General features: G+C 40.2%; 1 protein-coding gene across 1 annotated transcript in view; it reads left to right on the forward strand.

The window, feature by feature from the left end:
* The window catches only part of kcnk9 (potassium channel, subfamily K, member 9), a 74,661-nt gene that overhangs the window by 48,726 nt on the left and 2,318 nt on the right, over positions 1-23,617 (forward strand). The gene's annotated exons all lie outside the window — the stretch shown is intronic.

Consider the following 23,617-nt stretch of genomic DNA (forward strand, 5'->3'; position numbering starts at 1 on the left):
ATTTAAACATGCCCTGCTAAACTAAACTAAACTAATTTAAAAAAAAATCAACAAAATGGCCACTTCTTTTGGATTAGGGGCTTGAAAAATTAAGAAAAAAGATCATTATTAATTATGATATTTTAAAAGTTAATTGCAAGTTGGTGGTTGCATTAATTACATTATTAAATAATAATAGAATACCAATATTTTAATTCATAGAGTGGAATACATCTTGCCTTTTTGACCTCCAGTAAAGTAATCTAAAAATGTATTCAGATCTCTCCTTACTTCTCCTTATGTCTGTAACCTCCCCCAGTCCTGCCACAGACTTTTCCCTCCTTTCCTCCAACTTCACTCAGCAGCTTGCTTCTCCCCCAGTTTCCTTCATACTGCCAGTGGTGGTCTAGTTTAGTTTAGAGAAACAGGCTCTTTGGCCCACCGAGTCCGCACTGACCAGTGCTCACCGCATGCTAACAGTGTCCTCCTTACACTAGGGACAATTTACAATTATACCAAGCCAATTAGCCCACAAACCTGTATGTCTTTGGAGTGTGTGAGGAAACTGGAGATCCCGGAGAAAACCCACGCAGGTCACGGGGGGAACGTACAAACTCCGTACAGAGAGCACCTGTAGTCAGGATCGAACCCGGGTCTCTGGCGCTGTAAGGCAACAACTACCGCTGCACCACCGTGCCATCATGTAGATATTACTACATAGCTTGCTATTACTCATTGTGAATTTGCACTTCTGGGATATATATTTTATATCTGATCAGATATACTGCAATGTAATGGATATTTGTACAGCCATATCCTGCCAGAAAGAATGAGGAGCAAAATTGCTGAGAAACCAAAAAACAACATTATTTCAAGAGAGAGTTAGATATTGCTCTTCGAGCTAACGGAATCAAGGGATATGGGGAGAAAGCAGGAACGGGGTACTGATTTTGGATGATCAGCATGATGATAATGAATGGCGGTGCTGGCTCGAAGGGCCAAATGGCCTACTCCTGCACCTATCTTCAAAGCTTCTCTGTTTCTATGTTTCTAACAGGTGAACCAGGAAGAATAAAGTTGCCACAAGTTTATCTGTAGTTGTGTGATTTAACTCTAAAGCATCACTGACATAATATTTAAAACAGAAACCTCGTGACCCAACTGACAGCTTTTGTTGTTTAACGTAGAAGCAGTGAGCTGAGAGAGGGAGAGGTGGTGATCACCAGGAGAATAAGGCCACATCATAAAAGGAGCAAACACCATGGCCTGCAGAGAACTCAGCATACATCAATGGCAGAGTGGAAAATGGGGTGCCTACTGAGTCAAAGAGGGGTCTTGGAGCCTGTGTGTTTTCCTTGCTTCTGGAATCATCTTTCAGGAAGGTTGATGTCACAGAGGAAAGTGTCCCCCTCATGCTTCTTCCCGGGTTTGCAGGGATTCTTGCCTTGATTCCAGACCTCGGTCTGCTTTCTTGCCTAACTGCATTTGGGTTTGCATTTTGCTTCACTGCATTTGGTTATTTACCTATTCCCCTCCGCAAGAAATAGTAGCTTGAGTTGAAATGAGGCTTCTGTCAACGTGAATACCTCGGAAGTCTTATATAACTCTTTATTGCATCAGTATTAACCCACATGCAATGGTTCAATGGTTCCTTCATTATCGCGTGTACCAAGGTACAATGAGATTCTTTTTTTTGCACTCAGTTCATTAAGACTATTGCCATACATAAGTACAATACCCAGTTGAGCACTTTATGCTTAGCTCACTGAGTCTATGTGCAATAGTCACCAGGTTTCATAGTCTCAATTGCAGGTGGCCATAGATGCCTGTTGCAGCCGTCGCCTCCACCTGGTCATCCCGTGAACCTTTGTCCTTCTCCTTGCCCCGTCCATCTTCCATCTTTGTGCCCAGGGAGCGCCTCCTGCAGCCGACCTTGAGGTTGCGGAAGGTAAGACCGGTTCTTCCTACCGTTCCTTATCCAGTGTCTGCCGCCATCGCTGACTCCCTCCACCCCCTCACCGGTTCCCGGTCTCCGGGGGTGAGCAGGGGGCTGAGCTTGGAGGCTTCCCTCTCCCCATTCCGTGGTAGGTGAACCAGGCCCTTCACATCCTGATAATGTCAAGTCTTCATTCGAAACATGATCGACTTTGGTAAAAATAGAGAGCAGAATGCAGAGAATAAGTTTTATTTTAAACTGTAATTTCTTTTACCCTGAAACACTAATTTGAGAATGGATTTGTTTGCATTCACTTTAATCAAAACCATTATTGGCAATTAGTTGACAGTGCTATTTTTTAATGAAAAAAACCCCCATTCCAGACCTTTTCATAGGAGCACTGTTAAATAAAAATTAATACTGTGCCACATAAAGGTATATAAGACCGGCGCACAATAATAAGATCATGCACAATGAGAGGTTTTAAGATGATTCTTAAGAAGAAAAGAAAGGTAGAAAAGCAGAGTGTTGTAGGAAGTGAAATTCTGACCCAGTTGATCTTGGAGATGAGTGTCAACCCAGATTTCATAGCGGGTTAAAGGGCTTGAGGATATTACACTGATAGAGAAAAATTGGACAATGTAAGCATTTACAAATAGAGCTATGTTTTCACACAGAGAGTAGTAGGTATGTGGAATGTGCTGCCAGATGATACAGTTGAGGTAGGTAGAGTAACGATATTTTAATGGCATTTAAGAGGCGTTTGCATGGGCACCTGGATTAGTTTAGTTTAGTTTAGTTTTTGGTTTAGTTTAGTTTAGTTTATTGTCATGTTATTGTCATGTGTACCGAGGTGCAGTGAAAACCTTTTGTAGCGTGCTAACCAGTCAGCGGAAAGACAATACATGATTACAATCGAGCCGTCCATAGTGTAAGGGACATGATAAAGGGAATGACGTGAATAACATCTGGTGCAAGGTAAAGCCAGTAATGTCCGACCAAAGATAGTCCAAGAGTCTCCAATGAGCTAGATAATATCATCATATCATATCATATATATACAGCCAGAAACAGGCCTTTTCGGCCCTCCAAGTCCGTGCCGCCCAGTGATCCCCGTACATTAACACTATCCTACACCCACCAGGGACAATTTTTTTAACATTTACCCAGCCAATTAACCTACATAGTTCAGGACTGCTCTCTAGTTGTTGGTAGGATGGTTCAGTTGCTTGGGAATTGCTGGGAGAAACTGTCCCTGAATTTGGAGGTGAGCCTTTTCACACTTGTATACCTATGGCCGATGGGAGAGGGGAGAAGAAGGAGTGGCCAGGGTCCGACTCGTCCTTGATTTTGCTGGTGGCCTTGCCGAGGCAGCGTGAGGTGTAAATGGAGTCAAAGGAAGGAAGGTTGATTTGTATGATGGTCTGTGCTGTGTCCAGGGAATGGAGACGGTACATGTGCAGGCAGAAATTAGTTTAACCTGGCATCAACTTCAGCACGGACATTGTGAGCCAAAGGGGTGTTCTTGTGCTGTACAGTTCCATGTTCTACGTAGGAGGCATTTAGACAGGTGTATGGATAGTAAAGGGTTTGAAGGATATAGGTCAGGCACAGGTAAATGGGATTTGCTTGGATGGGGCATCTTGGTCGACATGGAAGAATTGGGACGTGCCTGTGTGACTAGACTGTAGGACTCTACGACTCTAGAGGTGAGTAATTTAAAATCAAAGGTAGACACAAAAAACTGGAGTAACTCAGCAAGTCGGGCAGCATCTCTGGAGAGAAGGAATGGGTGATGTTTTGGTCGAGACCCTTCTTCAGACCGATGTCAAGGGAGGGAGCGGGACAAAGATAGGATGTAGTAGGAGACTGGAAGACTAGTGGGAGAACTGGGAAGGGGGAGGGGATAGAGAGGGAAAGCAGGGACTATCTGAAGTTAGAGAAGTCAAGGTTTGCCTAATTGGAGTCAGTGCACCCTTTCATGCTATAATTCAGAGCCGGGATTATTCACCTTCTTGTGGATTGTTATCCACATATTCCAAGTAACATTCATCTGGTAGATTTAGAAGGTCAGTTTTAGTAACAGCCTTTCAATCAGTCAGCTCAAGTAATGTAGAAGAATCATTATGTTAAAAATGGATAAAGAATACAAATCATCCCTCGGTGAATAACAAGATAAGTGATCCAATTGAGCCCATTATGATGAAAAATCTCCGCAGTTTACATGTCATCCAACCCATTCAATTAGATTGGTATCTTTAATTCATTGACAACCACCTGGTCGTACTTATAATATGAGCATGACGCTAAATTGGCAATAGGTGATCTGGCTTCATTAAAATCTGCATGTAATAAGCTAACTCATTGTACTTCATTGAACAAAATGATTTCTCTACTGTGAAGCCCTGAGAGAGAGAGAGAATAATACCCAGAAGGCAGGGTAAGATGAAATAGATGCATGCTTAGAATAGATGTTGTGGGGATAAAGGAGTTTGTAGAAATTTGTCTGAAAAAGATCAGATAGTTAAGAATTCATGTCCATGCATAATAGATGTTTTCTTATAAAAATGCATGCATCAATAAGTAGGATGATTACAATTTAGAACTATGAAATACACAATTATTAATATTACCTTGCTATTTTGTAAATTCCCGATAAATAATACAAACTTTAACTAAGAATTTGGGACAAACTATACTGAGGGAGGTGGGAAAATGGAATGCATCGCAACATGGAATGATCAGGATATATAACATATTTAAGAGGAAGTTAGATGAATGTGTGAGAAAATATTATAATGATTGAAGAAGCTGGGGTGGTAGGACACTCGTGTGGGGAATGAACACCAGTGAAGGTCAATTGGGTTGAATAGTCTGTTTTTGTGTGGCAGGTTCTATTGAAATAAGCTAAAGGCATTACGAAGGGATCAGAATTATTCTTGAAGATCAAGATTTATCAAGAAGTATTTCTCTGGCTTGCATCATGCACAAAGTGAACTGCATATTTCCATAAGCACTTGAAAAGAGCTTTTAAAATGAAACATTTATTTCTGCTTTTGAAAATAATGTTTTAAGTATATCTAAATTTCAACCAAAACAATGAGGTTTGTCTTAAAGATCTTTACTTTCTATTATTCACAAAATGCTGGAGTAACTCAGCAGGTCAGGCAGCATCTCAGGAGAGAAGGAATGGGTGACGTTTCGAGTCGAGACCCTTCTTCTTTCTATTAAATAACTTGGTAAAGTTCAATCTAATCTTCAGCTTTTATTACGTGGGTATTTTGTATGCTGTTCAGATTTAGCTTTGTCACTTCTGCTGCAAAGGTGATTTCTGTCCGTTGGTTTGGCTCATGGTGCTCACAAATTTAATCTAATCGTTAGCTTTTATTACCTGGGTATTTTGTACGCTGTTCAGATTTAGCTTTACGTTTGTCATTTCTGCTGAAAGGGTGATTTCTGTCCGTTAGCTTGGCTCATGGTGCTCACAAATTCAAATTAGAAGGTTACATCAAATGTTTGAATTGTTTCCAGTTTGCGGACTGCAATTGTCAGGCAAATTTTCTGCATTAGATAGCAACTCTGGACTCTGGTTGCCAAATCCTAAGCAAATGCGATAAGATTGTTAATATAATGAGATTTTATTTTCCGCAGAGAAAACATACTGTAGATACTATTAGTCTGAAGAAGGGTCTTGACTCGAAAAGTCACCCATTCCTTCTCCCCAGAGATGCTGCCAGTCCCACTGAGTTACTCCAGCATTTTGTGTCTACCTTCGATTTAAACCAGCATCTGCAGTTCTTTCCTACATACCTAAATATTATTCATTCAGGCAGAGAATCACAGACCCGTAGAACACAGACACCAACCATTCATCCCCAACCACCAAACATCAGGTACCCATCAATACTAATCCCATATGTCAGCAATTGGTCAACAGCCTTCAAAGCCTCAATAATTAATTCCTTGCCTAAATAATTAAATGTTGTAAAAGTACTTGCCTCAAGTACCACACAAATTCCATTCAAAGATGTTCTTCCTCAGATCGCCCTCTGAAATGTTTACCTCTTCCTATACCCTATGATTTGGCCTCCACAGCTATCTATGGCAATTAATCCCACACATTCACCACCCTCTGACTAAAGAAATTACTCCTCATCTCCTTTTTAAAGGAACGTCTTTTATTCTGAGGCTATGGCCTCTGATCCTAAACCTTTCCACTAATGGAACCATCCTCTCCACATCCACTCTATCCAGGCCTTTCACTATTCGGTAAGTTTCAATGGGGCACCCCCTCAACCTTCTAAACTCCAGCGACTACTGGTCCAGTGCCATCAAATGCTCATCATATGTTAACTCAAACATACCTAGGATCATTCTTGTAAACATCCTCTGGACCCTTTCCAAAGCCAGCACATCCTTCCTCACAGGGCCCAAAATTGCTCACAATACTTCAAATGCAGTCTGACCAGTACCTTATAAAGCATCAGCATTACATTCCTGTTTTTATATAATAGACCTCTTGAAATAAATGCCAGCATTGCAATTTGCCAATTTGCCATGAATCCTTTGGGCTATAACCTTGTGGACCTCTAAATAATCTTGAACATGTTCCACATCATCCTCCTTTCCCACTTTAGCCAGTATTTTTTTAAAGTAGTTGCCGTTGCCATTGTTACTTATATATATTAAAGTTAATGAGCCTAGACCTGCTATTTAATTTAACTTCACTCTAATTTTTAGCTTCACTAGATTTGTCAAGACATTGCACTTCTTAATCTACTGGTCATGGAGAGTGGAAAGGTTCACAGGAGGTTGCAGACTTACAGTGGTAACACTACAGCAAACAATTCACAATAAATATCAGAACGTAAAGTGAGGCCCTCTATTCTGATTACAATTCCAAATTGAAAATGTTCACTTTATGACAACTCTGTTGATGCTTGCATATGGGTGATTTAACAACCTGAGGCAAAGGGGCCAGTCTCCTTACATAAAACAAGGCTGCTAAATCTTGGCAGTCTGCAAATGTGCTCAATCTGATTTTCACTGAGTGAAAACCTTAATGTTCGACCCCAATGTCAGCACGAAGAGTAATCACAGGCGGAAACAACACCTTGAAGTGACAAATGTCTATTTCCAATTATCCGAACAGTAGCAAATGATTATAGCTCTTGTCATATTTTTGTTTAGTGTGTTTAGTCCCATTTGATAATATTAAATCTTGGCAATTTTCCTTTGTTCCTACCTATGTAAAAAATCATGGGAAGAATAGATCGGATAGGTGCACATTTCTTTGCTGCCCAGGGTAGGTGAATCCGACGACCAGAGGGCATAGGTTTAAGATAACAGGGAAAAGATTTCATAGGAATCTGAGGGGTAACATTTTCACACAAAGGGTGATGGGTGTCTGGAACAAGCTACCAGAGGAGGTAGTTGAGGCAGGGACTATCCCAACATTTAAGAAACTGTTAGACAGGTACATGAACAAGATAGGTTTGGAGGGATATGGACCAAACACAGGCAAGTGGGACTAGTGAAGCAGGGGATGTTGGCCGGTGTGGGCAAGTTGGGCCGAAGGGCCTGTTTCCTCACTGCATCACTCTATGACTCTAAATTTTAATTTTGTCAACTTTTACCAGTTTCAACTTTGGCCGTGGGCCAGAGAGAAAGCAGGGAAACAGGGAAGGTTCTAAAATTTGTTGAAAATTTTAGTGCGTGATTCACACCTAACACCTTCCTATTAAAACATGAAAGAACCAGTTTGATAATTTGTTCATCAAAAAAAGTCCCACATTTTATAATTTCTGGCTTTCCAAATGATGGATAATGATCAAAACCAATTAATGATAATTTTGATTTTCATCAATTTGTCAACTTTTGATATGTCAATTAGCTACTATGTTGTCGCTAATGTGCAGAATCCGGTGAGGGGGGGGAGGGAGGTGATGTGGAAACATAAAATGGGATTAGTGTAGGATTAGTGTAACTGGGTGCTTGATAATGGGTACAAACACCGGGAAGTGTGAGGGGAGGGGAGGATAGTGTAAAGGGCCTGTTTCCATGCTATATGACACCATGACTCTAAGACTCTCCTCCTCACTGTTGTTTCACAGTTAGCTGACATCTTATTGTACATCACTCAATATACTCTTCATTCTTTATGCATGAGCTGAGATAACTGTTATTCAGCTATTCAACTGTGAGGTCCCTCACAATCAATCTTTATTTAATTTGGTGCCCAGCATATTTTTGATGGTTAGTTGTAGAAACCTTCATATTTTTTTCTATTTCCTGCCTCACGCAACCATTGTCCATTCTGACTACTCGTGAATGTCAAGGAACACACCCGGTATCCAAAAAACAAAGGACCTCTACCAATCTTGGACAGGCCTGGACAGAGTGGAAGTGGCGAGAATGTTTCCACTAGGGCGGCACGGTAGCGCAGCGGTAGAGTTGCTGCTTTACAGCGAATGCAGCGCCGGAGACTCAGGTTCGATCCTGACTACGGGTGCTGCACTGTAAGGAGTTTGTACGTTCTCCCCGTGACCTGCGTGGGTTTTCTCCGAGATCTTCGGTTTCCTCCCACACTCCAAAGACGTACAGGTATGTAGGTTAATTGGCTGGGTAAATGTAAAAATTGGAGGGAGGGATAGATCAGCCATGATTGAATGGTGAAGTAGACTTGAAGTAGACTTGATGGGCCGAATGGCCTAATTCTTCTCCTATCACATGAACATATGAACTAATGAATCCACCCCTGCTGATTAAAGCTGCTTTTCAACAATAAGGGTGCACAATGTGATCCTGGTTGTGGTCAACTTTTCATAACATAGGAAACACGTCTCATCAAAGACAGTCATCGATAATAAATTAACCATTGCCCAGTCTTTGGCGAGTTTGAAGATTGACCTGAAACCCAGAACAAAGTTCTGACAAGGACACAAAGTGCTGAAGTAACTCAGTGGGTCAGGCAGCATATTTGGAGAACCGTGGACAGGTGATATTCCAGGTCGGGACCCTTATAACATATAACATATAACATATAACAACTACAGCATGGAAACAGGCCTGTCCGGCCCTACCAGTCCACGCCGACCATTCTCCCTGACCTAGTCTCATCTACCTGCACTCAGACCATAACCCTCCAATCCCCTCCTATCCATATACCTATCCAATTTACTCTTAAATAATAAAATCGAGCCAGCCTCCACCACTTCCACCGGAAGCCCATTCCATACAGCCACAACCCTCTGAGTAAAGAAGTTCCCCCTCATGTTACCCCTAAACCTTTGTCCCTCAATTCTGAAGCTATGTCCCCTTGTTGGAATCTTCCCCACTCTCAAAGGGAAAAGCCTACCCACGTCAACTCTGTCCGTCCCTCTCAAAATTTTAAAAACCTCTATCAAGTCCCCCCTCAACCTTCTACGCTCCAAAGAATAAAGACCCAACCTATTCAACCTCTCTCTGTAGCCTAAGTGCTGAAACCCAGGCAACATTCTAGTAAATCTCCTCTGTACCCTCTCCATTTTGTCGACATCCTTCCTATAATTTGGCGACCAGAACTGCACACCATACTCCAGATTCGGCCTCACCAATGCCCTGTACAATTTCAACATTACATCCCAACTTCTATACTCGATGCTCTGATTTATAAAGGCAAGCATACCAAACGCCTTCTTCACCACCCTATCCACATGAGATTCCACCTTCAGGGAACAATGCACAGTTATTCCCAGATCCCTCTGTTCCACTGCATTCCTCAATTCCCTACCATTTACCCTGTACGTCCTATTTTGATTTGTCCTACCAAAATGCAGCACCTCACACTTATCAGCATTAAACTCCATCTGCCATCTTTCAGCCCACCCTTCCAAAAGGCCCAAGTCTCTCTGTAGACTTTGAAAATCTACCTCACTATCAACTACTCCACCTATCTTAGTATCATCTGCATATTTACTAATCCAATTTGCCACACCATCATCCAGATCATTAATGTAAATGACAAACAACAGTGGACCCAACACAGATCCTTGGGGCACTCCACTAGACACTGGCCTCCAACCTGACATACAATTGTCAACCATTACCCTCTGGTATCTCCCATTCAGCCATTGTTGAATCCATCTTGCAACCTCACTATTAATACCCAACGATTTAACCTTCTTAATCAACCTTCCATGTGGAACCTTGTCAAATGCCTTACTGAAGTCCATATAGACAACATCCACAGCCTTGCCCTTATCAATTTCCCTGGTAACCTCTTCAAAAAATTCAAGAAGATTAGTCAAACATGACCTTCCAGGCACAAATCCATGTTGACTGTTTCTAATCAGGCCTTGATTATCCAAATAATTATATATATTGTCCCTAAGTATCTTTTCCATTAATTTTCCCACCACAGACGTCAAACTAATAGGTCTACAATTGCTAGGTTTACTTTTAGAACCTTTTTTAAACAAAGGCACAACATGCGCAATGCGCCAATCTTCCGGCACCATCCCTGTTTCTAATGACGTTTGAAATATTTCCGTCATAGCCCCTGCTATTTCTGCACTAACTTCCCTCAATGTCCTAGGGAATATCCTATCAGGACCTGGAGACTTATCCACTTTTATATTCTTCAAAAGTGTCCGTACCTCCTCTTGTAGGACAAATGAAGAAGGGTCCCAACCTGAAAAGTCACCTATCCATGCTCTCCAGGGATGCTGCCTGATCAGCTGAGTTTCTTCAGCACTTTGTGTCCTTTTTTGTAAACCAGCATCTGCAGTTCCTTGTTTCTACAAAGCTCTGGCATACTGGGCAGCAGTGATTCCTGCCGTCCTATATGCTTGTGAAACTTGGACCATCACAGTACATACGAGAGAGGTATCACCAATCCTGCCTCTGCAAAATCCTCCAAGTCCACCAGCACAATAAGTGAACCAACATCAAGGTCCTCTCTTGGCATAAATTGCTAGTCATTGAGAGGCCAGTTGTATTCAGCTGAATCCATTGGAAATGCCATATCATTTGCATGCCCAACACAGACATGTCATTAGGTCATAAGTGATAGGAGCAGAATTAGGCCATTCGGCCCTTCAAGTCTGCACCGCCATTCAATCATGGCTGCTCTATTTCTCCCTCCTAACCCCATTCTCCTGCCTTCTCCCCATAACTCCTGACACCTGTACTAATCAAGAATCTATCTATCTGTGCCTTAAACATATCCATTGACTTGGCCTCCACAGTCTTCTGTGGCAAAGAATTCCACAGATTCACCACCCTCTGACCAAAGAAATTCCTCTCCATCCACTTCCTAAAGGAACATCCTTTAATTCTGAGGTTATAACCTAGATTCTCCCACTAGTGGAAACATCCTCCCCACATCCACTTTCTCTAAGCTTTTGACTATTCGGTAAGTTTTAATGAGACTCCCAAAATGGGTACAATATTCTAAGATACTAACAAATTTTAGAATCTTCCCTACCTTCCAGCTTTCAGCCTGACTCACATCTAAATTTAAAACTAGTAAAAAGCTGACTACATAAAAATAAGGTGGAAATAAAGAGGAAATACGTGGATTTAATCTCAATTGGAAAGAGATTATCAAATTGGTCACAGGACTTTGAGGATGTTCTAAATGTCACACCACCTCCCACAGATCGCTCCACCACTTAAACTACCCTCCTGCCTCCCCTGCCCTGCCAAATATCTCTATGGCAGGATGCGTGGGGCCTGTTATGGTCTTTTCAGTCACCATAGAAGCAAATCCCCCCTGAAACCAAGGAACTGTCTAAATGTAAAAATAATTCAATTTCCCAAATTCTGAGGCAATCAATAAAATGTCTGAAAATCCTATGTTTCAGCGATTTTTAGAGTTTAGTGATTGTTTTGCTACTTAAATTCGTTCAGAAGGCTGGGATTAGGTGTAGGAAACTATTGACAAAATCGTACTTGAATCAAAAGTACTTGTCACTGTATATGCTGTTTAAATACTAATTAGAAATCTCTAAATGCAGGGATAGAGAAAAGTGTAGCTCAAGTATATCGTGGGCGGCATAGTGGCACAGCTGATAGAGCTGCTGCTTCACAAAGTCAGTGATCTGGGTTCGATCTTGACCTGGTGTGCTGTTTGTGTGGAATTTGCACCTTCTCCCTGTGACCAGGTGGGTTTCCTCCAGTTGCTTCAGTTTCTTCCCAAATCCCAAAGACGTGTTAGTTTGTAGGTTATTTGGCCTCTGTAAAATTGCTTTAGTGTGAGGAAATGAATACGAAAGGGAGATTACATATATCTAGTCCGAACTGGTTGATATAGATGGTGGGCTGAAGGGCTTGTTTCCATTTTGTATCCCTAAACTAAACTCTCTAAACTAAAACCAGTAACTCAGGAGTTAAAATATTTCTTACCTTGTATTTAAGATTGGAATGTGGTTGCAATTTGTAAGAAAATATTTTAGAATGAATGTTTTTACTGCATGGCAGGAGAATTATATACCATTATGAAACTGGATATTTTCATCAATAAATCAAGACTTTGGAGCATTTGGGATAGATAAAACACAGTAGGTTTCCTTATAAAAACACATATTAGTTCATTTTATATTTTTCATTCTTTTACAATAAACATCATCCAGAGATAATACAATGATGTTCCCCTCAGGTAGATGCGGAAATCAAATCAGCAACAAACAATGTTATTTTATATTCTCCTGGTGAAAACCACTTCTGGGAATATGGATCTCTAATCTTTGTTTGAATGGTCAGAGTGGAAGATGTTAGTGCTGGATGAAACATTAACCCTAAGCCTAATGAAATATTGCATATTCAACATATCATGTCCCTGATTATGTATTAAAATAATTCTGAATTTTCTTCTAGTTCTGAGTTAGTTGCAATGGAAAGATATGGCCACAAATAAGAAATGATAAGCTCATGAAAATGGCATTTTTGGGGATTTTGCATTCAATAATCCTGCAAACCCTTATCAAAACATTTTGACATGTTATATTCCCTTTCACTCATAAAGTGTTCTTCAAAACCTATTCTTTCATACAAGTCTCTTGTTCAAAATCTTCCATGGTAATTTTGTTTCATGAGCACCCCTTCCAGTCTCAGCTATTACATTCAGTGCTCCCGATGTGGCCTCCTTTACATCAGCAAGACCGAGCACAGACTAGATGATCGTTTTGGCGATCAGTTGTTCTCTGTCTTTCAAGGCCTGCTGGATCTTTCTTAGTTTAGTTTAGAGATACAGCGCAGAAATAGGCCCTTCGGCGATCTCCTCACACTAACACTATCCTACACACACTCGGGACAATTTACAATTTTACCAAGCCAATTAACCTACAAGCCTGCACATCTTTGGAGTTCCGGTTGCTATCTCCCGGTTGCTAACCGTTTTAACTCCTTTTCAATCTAATTCTGACCTTATTGTCCTTATTTGCTGGAGTACACATAAATTGTATGAACAGCACCTATATTCCGCTTAGGTAGCTGACAAACCAACCGTATGAACACTGAATTCTCCATTTTCAAGTAATAACGCCTAACCCACCGTTCATTTTTCCATGCCTCCTCCACCCCACTATGCACACATGCCTCCTCCACCCCACTATGCACACATTTCTTCCATCATCCCCCACCTCCTGAGACTCCTTCTCCATATGCTCACGTCTCATCCTGGTGTCCCATATTTCCCTTTTATCCCCCCTCTTTCCTTCCCCAAGTACCAATCTAGCCACATCCATCCCTCTGGCTTTACATTCCACTACTCCGTTTCTTTCCTTATCTGGCACCCTTTATTTCTCTTTTCGCCTCTAGTTTTTGTCACTTCATCTATCTTTCAGTCAGACCCCCCCCTCACTTCACCTATGTATCCACCGATCATATCACTTGCCAGCTTTGTCCCACCCTCGCCTCTCTTTTCCAGCATTCTACTCCCCACTCCATCAGTCTGCAAAAGGCTCCCGATCTAAAATGTCATTCATCCATTTCCTCCACAGATGGTGCCTAACCCACTGAGTTCCTCCAGCAGTTCGTTGTTTTGCAGTCTCTCGTGTCTCTGATTTTGTTTGCTTGCCAGTCCCAATTTGTTAAGCCCTTTGGAGTGTTTGTAATATAAAAAATATTACATAACTGCAAGTTCCTTTGCAAAAATACTTCATTTATGGACATACCCAGACATTTAAACGTTTAGTGAACTTTCAATGCAACCAATATATTTCTCTGTTTCTCTCATTTCCCATTTATAATATTTTTTCCATATTCCTTAAAAAGTCTTCCATATTTTTCCAAAGTTTTCCATATTTTTTCCTTAAAAAGTCTTCTACTGAACCTTGAATGTTGCTCTCAGATCCTGTCCTAACCATTTTTATTATAATGGAAAGAACATTTATTTCCACAGCCTGTCATCAGTACCAATGCCTCTCATCTCTGGTACGATATTAAATCTTAGCTGTATCCTTTCCATATCTTTGGCAGAACATTCAAATTGGAAACAGTTTTCCAAAATGTGAATGCTATATTCGGAAATCTGTGTCAGTTTAACATTACCTTCTGTTTTTTTTATAATTGATGCCACATTTTTTAAAAGCCAAGGATCCATTTTGTATTTTTTGAACATGTTTAAAAATCTGCTTGTGTTTTGGAAATTTAGCTTCTATTTACCTGTCTTTTTGAAGGTTCTGCCTTTTAAAGCACATTTATTCTTATTTTATCTCTGTACTAAATTTCATTTAACACATTTATACTTAACTATTAATCAAGACCTCTTTAACAACACATTGCATTTTACTCTCAGAATTTAGTGACTTTCCAGATTCAAATTATTTTGCTGTGTTGGTTATCCCTAATTAACGCATGTTAGGGATCCGTATCCGTTCCAGTATCCGTTTTTATTTGCATTAATGCCTAGCGAATGTATGCACGTAACTGCATGGTTTTGGATAGCAGTAATGGGATCATTCCGAGTCAGCATGGATTTACGAAGGGGAAATCATGCTTGACAAATCTACTGGAATTTTTTGAGGATGTAACTAGGAAAATTGACAGGGGACAATCAGTGGATGTGGTGTACCTCGACTTTCAGAAAGCCTTCGACAAGGTCCCACATAGGAGATTAGTGGGCAAAATTAGAGCACATGGTATTGGGGGTAGGGTACTGACATGGATAGAAAATTGGTTGACAGACAGAAAGCAAAGAGTGGGGATAAATGGGTCCCTTTCGGAATGGCAGGCAGTGACCAGTGGGGTACCGCAAGGTTCGGTGCTGGGACCCCAGCTATTTACGATATACATTAATGACTTAGATGAAGGGATTAAAAGTACCATTAACAAATTTGCAGATGATACTGAGCTGGGGGGTAGTGTGAATTGTGAGGAAGATGCAATAAGGCTGCAGGGTGACTTGGACAGGTTGTGTGAGTGGGCGGATACATGGCAGATGCAGTTTAATGTAGATAAGTGTGAGGTTATTCACTTTGGAAGTAAGAATAGAAAGGCAGATTATTATCTGAATGGTGTCAAGTTAGGAAGAGGGGATGTTCAACGAGATCTGGGTGTCCTAGTGCATCAGTCACTGAAAGGAAGCATGCAGGTACAGCAGGCAGTGAAGAAAGCCAATGGAATGTTGGCCTTCATAACAAGAGGAGTTGAGTATAGGAGCAAAGAGGTCCTTCTACAGTTGTACCGGGCCCTGGTGAGACCGCACCTGGAGTACTGTGTGCAGTTTTGGTCTCCAAATTTGAGGAAGGATATTCTTGCTATTGAGAGCGTGCAGCGTAGGTTCACTGGGTTAATTCCCGGAATGGCGGGACTGTCGTATGTTGAAAGACTGGAGCAATTAGGCTTGTATACACTGGAATTTAGAAGGATGAGGGGGGATCTTATTGAAACATATAAGATAATTAAGGGATTGGACACATTAGAGGCAGGAAACATGTTCCCAATGTTGGGGGAGTCCAGAACTAGGAGCCACAGTTTAAGAATAAGGGGTAGGCCATTTAGAACGGAGATGAGGAAGAACTTTTTCAGTCAGAGAGTGGTGAAGGTGTGGAATTCTCTGCCTCAGAAGGCAGTGGACGCCAGTTCGTTGGATGCTTTCAAGAGAGAGCTGGATAGAGCTCTTAAGGATAGCGGAGTGAGGGGGTATGGGGAGAAGGCAGGAACGGGGTACTGATTGAAAGTGATCAGCCATGATCGCATTGAATGGCGGTGCTGGCTCGAAGGGCTGAATGGCCTACTCCTGCACCTATTGTCTATTGTCTATTGTCTATTGTTTTAATTTGCCTCCTTCTCGAAAAGCAACATTACATTGCTGAAATGCAGTGTGACATTAATATCCAAGTGTGACTTCAATATCCAATAATATGAGAAAGATTGCCTCCCAGAGTGTGTGACAATTATTTTCTGGGTTCCTCTACCATTCTCATATTCGCTTTATCCCACGGACACTTTATCCCACGATCAATAATACCTCAGCCTCTCCGAGAAACCCCTGCTGAACCCTATGTTTAGCAGGCTCCTGGTGTTACTGAAGCATTACGTCAGTGCTGGGTGAATTATACTCATAATTCTGGCCCCTCCCATAGCTCATCCCAGTCCATATACGTAAGCTTAGTATTCATCTCAGGACAACCTCCTGGTGTCCAAAAATAATGCAGCAGTATACAAAATAATATAATAATATGCTAAGATAGGCAATAAAAACAAAATGGCTCCTACACACCAGCCCCTAATTGTTCTAAGTACTCAGGTATCAGCTTCCAGGAGCAAACCTATCTTCGTTATCAGTCTTTCCAAGATGTTGCTCTTAGCCTGAAGTCGAACAGTATGCACAAAACTTTGTGGATCTGGCATAGTCTCCAATTAGACAGAATCTCTTCAATCTTCTTCTTTTCCAACTTAAGAAGCGGTCTACTGTCAGTCCTCTTGATGCTTCACCTGCAGGGTTTCCCTTTGTGCTAACATATCTCCATTGTGATACGTCAGTAACATCCCTTAAAAAAGAGATTCTGTTTTTCTACAAATGTTTGAAAGCGTTTGGTTTTGTTGTTAATGTACTGTTGTGCTATCAGTCCAGAAAATTGATTTGTCCAGTTGAAGCTGTAATTCCTTTTGCCGCATTGTGTCAACTCTGGATTTTCCCATTATGAAGTCGTGATTGTATTGCTTGACCAGAAGCTTCTCCTAGCTTGCAATGGATATTCGATTGACAGCAGCAGAAGGGCAGCCATTCCCATCCCTGCTGTTGAGGTCTCTTTTCAGGAGACCATAGATGACCCATCCCAGTAGGGTTTTCACAGCATATGGTCCATCTCTTTGACTATTGACCAGCTCCCGAGTTTCCAATACCATTGAAGTGTTTGCCCCAATGACTAGGTCAATGCCAGAGTCAATTTCAGGAATCTTGACATCCTTCAAGTAAGGCCATTGCTTCAGGTCTTCTTGTCTGGGAATGTTTACTGAGAAACATTGTTGGTCTTATGTGTAAACACATCAGATAGTTGAATAAAATCATCTTTATCCAGACTAGATATTTCCAAACCTGAGATAAGACAAGTGGTCACAGGCTTCACTTGATTCATGGTACCAATGAGAATTTCGATCTTTGAACCTGAAATGTTCAGCCTTCTCATCTACCTTCAGAGCAGAAGGTAGATGAACTTCCACGATCCAAAAAAGTGTGTGTTTGCAACACTGTACTTCCCTTGTGGCTCTTTACGTACTGGTACAATGGGGAATATAGAGGTCTCATCACCGGACCCGATATGGTCACACGTTTGAGATGGGTGAACAGCATCACTCGTACTTGGCTTTTCCTTCTGTTCTGGTTTCTTTTCCTTGACTTTTTGTTCAATATGAAGTATTTCAGGATGATCTTCTTGCACCTGTGATTCTACAGGTTATGTATTCATTGCCAAAATGCTTTTGGCTGTGCGGTTTTTCTCTTGCCTTAGCAAAGGTAGGGCCTTTGACAGTTCCTCTTTTCAAATAAGAGTTCATCCCATCAGCCACTGTCGAGCTGTATCTTGATTTCCTAGCATTAAGTACATTGAACCTTGTCTTGGTTGCTGCTATTACAGCATCTAGCTCCAATCGTTCCTTCCGTCTTCTCAGCTGTTCCTTTTGGCTCTTCCAATCTTCCTCCATTTCCAATTATCTTCTCTTACATTCTTCTTCCATTTCCAATTGTCTTCTGTTCCGTTCCTTTTCCTCTTCCAATTGTCTTCTGTTCTGTTCCTTTTGCATTTCTTTATCTGAGCCTCAATCTCATACTTCTCTTACATGAAGGCAGCCTGTTCTGCGAGATCGGACAGGTCTGCCTTAGCCTTCATATGAGCAGAGTGCGTCCAAGATGCACGAGATGAAGAACGAGATTTGTAGCTTAATTTAGAGTTTAAGACATTTGAAGCACTGTCTTCAGGTCCAATGATGTCTAAGTTTACACGACTCTGACGTGTAGCACTCTCAGCAATGGAGTGTGTAGTTTGATGACCATCCTTAGTACCTTGTGAAAACCCAATGAAAGTTTCCACTGTGTGGTGAATCCACTGATCTTGCTTTTCGAGCACATCTTCAGGCAGTGGTAACCTTACCAGTTCTTCCTTGATTAATTGAATCAGGTTAGATTGTACTCCATTTACATTTTCACCTGATTCCATGTTCTCTTTCATTATTTGTATTAACTTGGTAGCTTGTTTATACCTTGAGTTTTTCTGTTTTTCTTCTTCTTCTTCTTGTTCCTCCTCTTCTTCTTCTTCAATCTCACCCTGTCCTTTCAGGGTAGCAACTCGTTTCGAGACATAAGAGAACTTAGAAGCTCGACCTATTGAAGAAAAACCATTTTCCTTTTGGGAATCCATTCTGATGTTGCCACCTGCTGGCCGAACATAAGATTTACATAAAAACATACTTGTACGTCACTGTCCCTTTAAGACGTACTGACATAAAGTCATATCTTCAAAGGAATTACGAACAAAACTGATAGCAAGCACTGCACAAGGTCACTTCTTTGCTTTCAGCATTCCTCACAGAAGCCATTTTCCAATACAGTTTCTGATAAACAGCTTTCCAATAAAGCTTAATGCAAAATTTATAATTCCTGTGCGAAGGTTTACGAAGTTTCCAATCTCCGCAGTAGATCAATGTAGGTAATGACCCTTATCAGTCTGTTTCGGCTTCAGAGCTTTTGCAATAAAACAATCCTTGTCTTCCTTGCAGTCGATACACAAGCTCCAGTCCCATTCCTAGAGCCAATTCCAACTTAAAATGACTATAAGAGACAGATTAACTATCTTCACTCACCGAGGATAGCTCTTGATCTATTCACTCTGGCTGAGTTAAGTTCCTACAATAGCACTCCGGCTAAGATAAGTTCTTACAATATAGCGGCAACTTAGTCCTTCCCAATAAAGTCCTTAAGCTTGCCATTGACGAAGGAGGTGGAGCGATATTTCTTGACGCAAAAACAACAACGGAGAGATCTTCACGGCATTGCAGTTTAGTTAGTTGTTTATTGAAGTAACAATACAAACAGATTAGTATATCTCCCATCATTAACTTTGTTTGGTAAGAACTTAGTATCTCACTGTCACTCCTTCGTATCCTGTCACTGACTTACTAAAACCCTATGTTTAGTAGGCTTAGCTTCTCTTGTATGGCCTGTTAAACCCTATGTCTAGCACGCTCCTGGTGTTACTGAAGCATTACATCAGTGCTGGGTGAATAATACTCATAGTTCTGGCCCCTCCCATGGCTCGTCGCAGTCCATACACATAAGCCTAGTATTCATCTCAGGACAACCTCTTGGTGTCCAAAAATAATACAGCAGGATACAAAATACTATAATAATATGCCAAGATAGCTAATAAACACAAAATGGCTCCTACACTTAGAAAAGGTTGCCAAAAATGTAGTTTGAAATATGTGATGGTCTGTATAATAGAACATAGAATGTAGAACATTGAAGGATACAGCACAGGACAGAGGCAAACCTCAATCCTCGCAAATCATTCCACACAAAGTTTTATGATGTTCAAGATAATCTTATTCATGTATAGTTTTTTTCTTTCACTGGATAAACATGCAAACTAGAGTATTTCACTGTACCTCGCTCGGTACATAATAAACCTCGGTGGCAATAATAAACCAAACTAAACTAACTAGTCTTTTAGGTTTTATAATGAACCTTTGAGCTGCACCAAAAAGGCACCAGAAACTGTATCTCAGAAAGTGTAATAGTATAAAGTTTGTAGGTTTCTCAATTTTTTATGCAACTATATGACTTAGTTAATAAACACTGCACCTTCTGTCTAAATTAACTTAGAACTTAAAATGTTGTAATCAACAACTCTGAAAATTGACATTAATATAAATATGTAATGAGTATTGCCTTTAGATTACTATGGTGGATGTTTCACATAATGAAACTGTATATACCTTCATGCCATCTACCATCTTTCTTACATTCTCTAAATTATTTTCAAAACTCTGTTTGATTACCATTTTTAAGTTGTTTGCTGTTTTGGCTTCACTGCTTTGCTTTATGTGCAAATATGTTCGGTTCATACTGTAGACATTTCTTATCTGAGAGTTTCCTATGCTTTTCCCACCGTCTTATCAGACAATTCTTACTACTAACTTATCTGAAAAGTTTGTCAATTTATCTTGTTGAAGTCGACCTTTCTTTTAAGTGTCCTTCGGGTTTTTTTTTTCAATTTACAGTCCACATTCGTTCCACTTAATTTCCCGGAATTTGATCCGCATTGGTGTCCAAAGTGTTGAGGTGAAATCATAATAATCTAGAACACAGGTCTGTGCACACTGTGGAAACAATTCCATTTTTTCATCATTTATATTACCAATCTGTTCCCCAGTGTTACTATTATTGGTCTCACAGTTTGACAGTTTAATATTTCTTCAAAGATATAACTGTTTTCATGTGACAATATCTTAAATGTACGTCTTCCGTATAATACAGACTGTACAGTACAGTCCTTTTATTGGAAACGCCATCAATCAGCAATAAATAAGATTAAAAAAGGGACTTTTTCATGAATAATGCAGAAAATAATAAGCCTGAGGGGATAAAATAAAATGATCCAATATCTCTGTTTGAAATTGAAATGGAATAAAAACATTTTTCCTCAAATATAGCAGCTTACCGAATGGTAGACTCTCAAACTCTGATTGTTTTAATAGATGCAAGGTGGAAAAAGAACCATTGTGAACATCTTTCAGAGAATAAAGAATAGATTGCATGTATTTACAAACTTCTAAAATATCTAAATGTTTAACACTAGATAATTTCCTTTGAAACACAATGATGTCAACAACAACTTGCTTTTGTACAGAGCTATTAATAAAGAAAAAATAGTATCCTGAGGCACTTAATTGTTATGTAAGCAAATACAACAGCCATTTCACACTGAAGAATATCCCACAAATACAAATCAGATGACAAAATAATTAATGGGCTAGAATCTCCTTGATCTGACTCATGCCAAAATTACACTGAGCAATGATGGCAACATATGTCACATTTTTAAAAACTGGTGTTAAACAAGCAGCAAGCAGTGTAAACAACTGGTGTGCAGTGAAAATCCATAATGCAGGTCCTTTTCATTCTTTATGTCCTGGTACATGTTACTGATGTACTAAAAAAATCAATGTTGATTGCTGATGCACATTAAGCATTGCATGTTTAAGAAAATACAATTGGGGAAGATTTTCCCTTCTATATTTTACAAATTTTGATGCTATGAAAGACATATAGTGATGTAGAAAACTGCAACGTCAATGTGGTGGAAGATAAATCATTAAATAACATCAGCAATCATGACTTTTGATCCAAAAAGACGAACGTGTGTCATTTGTGATCATTTACACGAAGCATGTTAATGATCTGGGTAAGATGGTGCCTGATGCAAATCAGGAATGGATCAAATGGGCAAGATAATGTATAGATAGAATTGCAAAATTCGATCAATAAGCTTTGTGAAATTTGCAAAATAAGCATTATGTTATTTCACAGTCATATCACCGTTCCTCAAAACTTTCCATGAAATTTCAGGCCAAAATTCCAAGTCAGTGGTTGACAAAATAGTTTTGCAGGATTTGGTACCGATGTAATGAAATAAAAACACATCAAATCTGTAAATGTGTTTTGCCTTCATTCAATCAAATGTCAATGTAATGATTTCTCTGCAGTCTTCTCTCATTACCTTAAAGACACTTTTTCCTCAGTCAGAGGACTGGCACAGAATGATCTGCTTATACTTGTCCAGCATCTGATAATGGTAATAATCCAATTTTTGGAATTTGTATAAAATTTCTTCAGGGGTCATGGGGAGAAAGTAGGAGAATGAGATTAAGAGGGAAAGATAGTTCAGCCATAATTGAATGGCAGAGTAGATTTGTTGGGCCGAATGGCCTAATTCTACTCCTCTCACATGAACTTATGAACTTATACTGGAAGAGCCATTTGGAATTTGTGTATTGAAAGAAATCCACTTTCTTCTCTTTTGTTTATAATTCCACACCAGCCAATGCAAGGAAATAAATTGCACACTAATAAGTTAGGGATGCTCTATTTAATGTTTTAGAAGCCAAACTGTTTATTGGTTTGTGTCTATGACTGACTAAATGATCAATTTAGTCAGTCATTGTCTGACTAAATCAAACAATGACTGAGCACTGGGGACTAGTCTTGTCTTGTATTTCTGTCTTGCTTAAACATTTTGTCAGTCTGGATCAGTATCTGTTGGGATCAAAGGGTACATAATTAGCAGCTGAATAATTCTGTGATGTGAAACCTATAACAATATGGGTCCAAGTGCATTCCAATAATTGATATCACCTTTAGCAGCACTGCCCATGTATTCAATTAGTTTAGTTAATTTTGCTCAACGCAAAATCTCTAATCCCCAAATTAACTTGAGTCCTCAGTATAATAATTCACAATTGTTCCTTTTTAAAAATGTGTCATATGAGAATTGAGAGACCTTGGGTTCATTCTGCAGGGGTTTAATCACCATGCTTGCTTGAATTTATAGTCTAGCATCCATTATCATTGTTGGCTGATGTCACCATTCAAATGATCTCAACTCCCTGATAATAAATTTTTAGTTGCTATTTCATACTTTGGTGAAAAACGCATCTGATAATTTTTCAAGCCCGGCTGTCTATGTAACGGCTACGTGCACATTCTAAGCATTTCAATAACAAGTGCTTTGCATTGTGAAAAGAGCACAATTGTCATGCTGGGTGTCAGAGGTTATGGGTAATAAAAGCACTATTTCTGAAACGGAAAATCTTCCAAAAATAAGTGGCGATAGAGTTTCTACTTTACAGCCCCACAGACTCAGATTCAATCCTGACTACGGGTGCTGTCTGTACGGAGTTTGTATGTTCTCCCTATGACCGCGTGGTCTGGTCTTCGGGTGCTCTGGTTTCCTCCCACACGCCAAAGACGTGCAACTTTGTGAGTTAATTGGTTTCGATAAAGAAATGGTAAATTGTCCCTAGTGAGTGTGGGATAGTGCTAGTGCAGGGGGTGATCATTGGTCAGCACGGATTCGATGGGCTGAAGAGCCTGTTTCTGCGCTGTATCTCTAAAGTCTAAAGTGGAAAATATCCACTTTTGAACCAGGGTAATTCCTGGTTTCAGGATTAAGTACACAAGTGCCTGAAAAATTCATAAGTTCATAAGTTCGAGGAGCAGAA

This window comes from Rhinoraja longicauda, chromosome 4 (genome assembly GCF_053455715.1).
Source record: "Rhinoraja longicauda isolate Sanriku21f chromosome 4, sRhiLon1.1, whole genome shotgun sequence".
Lineage (NCBI taxonomy): Eukaryota > Metazoa > Chordata > Chondrichthyes > Rajiformes > Arhynchobatidae > Rhinoraja > Rhinoraja longicauda.